A 2,025-nucleotide genomic window follows, 5' to 3' on the forward strand; every position below is an offset into this window, starting at 1 on the left:
CACTATTTACCCCAGCAACTGACTGTGAGAGAGGGAGAACGAACAGAGAACGAAGGGAGGGAACAGTGCAAGCTTCTTCCGAAAGGGGCAAGCGGCCAACATCAACAGCCGACTCCAGTAGGTCGGCACAGGAAGAGAGAAAGAAAGCAAAAGGGGGAGAGGGAGAATGAGTGCGGGCCCAGAGCCTGATTTGTGTGCCTGCTTTTTTGTGTGTTGCGGTTTGTGTTCAGGCTCCATGGAGCTCATCCAGCACCGGCACACATTCCTTTCCCATTATCCCTTGTTCTTTATGGGCACGCACACAATCACACATTCCAGCCTGTCTTCTTCTGATCACGGTTTGGCTTCAGGGACGGATAAATTTGCAAAACATTGCTGGAAATTTATCGGTATACATGATTGTGCCGCAGAACATCGACTTTACATGCATCCTTTTTACGGTGCGTATCTGGTTCACACAGCATGTACTGTAGTACACATCTTCATTCAGGTCGTGTAGATCAACAGAACGGTTCTTGTACTGGTGAATATTCTAGCTTTAATAAAATATTTGCTCAGAAAGGAAACTCGGGTCTCTGGTCTCGGTCTCTGGTTTAGCCCCAGGCTCTGTAAAACAAATGACAAAGTAGACCACTGACATTCCAACCTATCAAGACCGACCAATCCTTGTTAATCATCTTCCTTGTTAATTCAGAAATCCCTTGCTCTTGCACTAAATTTCGGGTGTGTGGGTTTGGAGGGAACCCTTAAAGGTCAGGTTTTTGGTTGCTTGATAAAATGCAGTAGCTAGCAACATTCACCAGAATCGGTGACCTCTCGGAACAACAGGAAAACACAGAGATGTGACAGTCGTGAGGAACCGACGTGCCATAGAACCGATTAGGGAGGTGTTTGGAGATGCCACCAGAGGTGCTACTGTGAGAGAGACTTGAGAAATGAAAGCATTAAAGATGGAGGAAGAGATTGGGTTGCAGTTGTGGCCTAATGGTTAGAGAATCTGACTTGTAACCCGAAGGTTGTGGGTTCGAGTCTCGGGCCGGCCACGACTGAGGTGCCCTTGAGCAAGGCATCGAACCCCCAAACTGCTCCCCGGGCGCCGCAGCATAAATGGCTGCCCACTGCTCCGGTTGTGTGTTCACGGTGTGTGTGTGTTCACTGCTGTGTGTGTGCACTTTGGATGGGTTAAATGCAGAGAACAAATTCTGAGTCTGGGTCACCGTACTTAGCCGTATGTCACTTCGCTTCATGAGTATGTTTGAAGCATCCGGACCACCGATAAGCCACAGTGATAACATCCATTATCAAGTAGACCAGCTTCATCTGATGGCCTTTTTACACTTGGTCACTTCGTGTGTCGTCTCTGATCCGATAGCTATCTGATTTGTTAAAACTGTCCCGTTTACATCAGGCCACATAAACGCGTCTCGGCGAATCGGATATCGATCCGATCTTTCTACTCCCGCCCAAAATGCTAATAGATTTTACCTCATTTCCGGGGTAATTGAAACGGACCACGCTTTGGTGTATGCGGTTTTCAGAAAGCGATCTAAAAGTAGACTAAAAAACCCGTTACGACGTTTATGCTACAAAACACAGTGTTTACTGTTTGCTGCGTTTTCGCTGGCGGCAGCAGCGCGTTTTAAGCCCCGACGAGACGCCTGGGTGAAAGATCACCTGCGAGTGACGTACTTCCGTTTGGGAGGAGTATAGCGCTGACGTATGTGGCTTAAACAACCACATTCATTTACACCTGTCCAGTTTCATCTGAAACGCGTCCCAGACCACCTCCTGAAGGGGTTTGTACCATCGGGTTTATATCCGTCTCCAAAACGTTACGGAGGGCATTTAGACCTGGTCTTTTTACCATCGGGTAGATCACAGAAAACGCAGGAAGTGACCAGGTGTAAAAAGCCCCTTAGACTTGGAATCTGACATGATAGAAATGACAGATAAACAGGTATGGAAGGTCTGAAAAGCTCCATATGGTGCGTACCAGCCACAACTGGGGCCACTCTGTAGGCTCAC

The sequence above is a fragment of the Tachysurus fulvidraco genome, chromosome 13 (assembly GCF_022655615.1).
Source record: "Tachysurus fulvidraco isolate hzauxx_2018 chromosome 13, HZAU_PFXX_2.0, whole genome shotgun sequence".
Taxonomy (NCBI): Eukaryota; Metazoa; Chordata; class Actinopteri; order Siluriformes; family Bagridae; genus Tachysurus; species Tachysurus fulvidraco.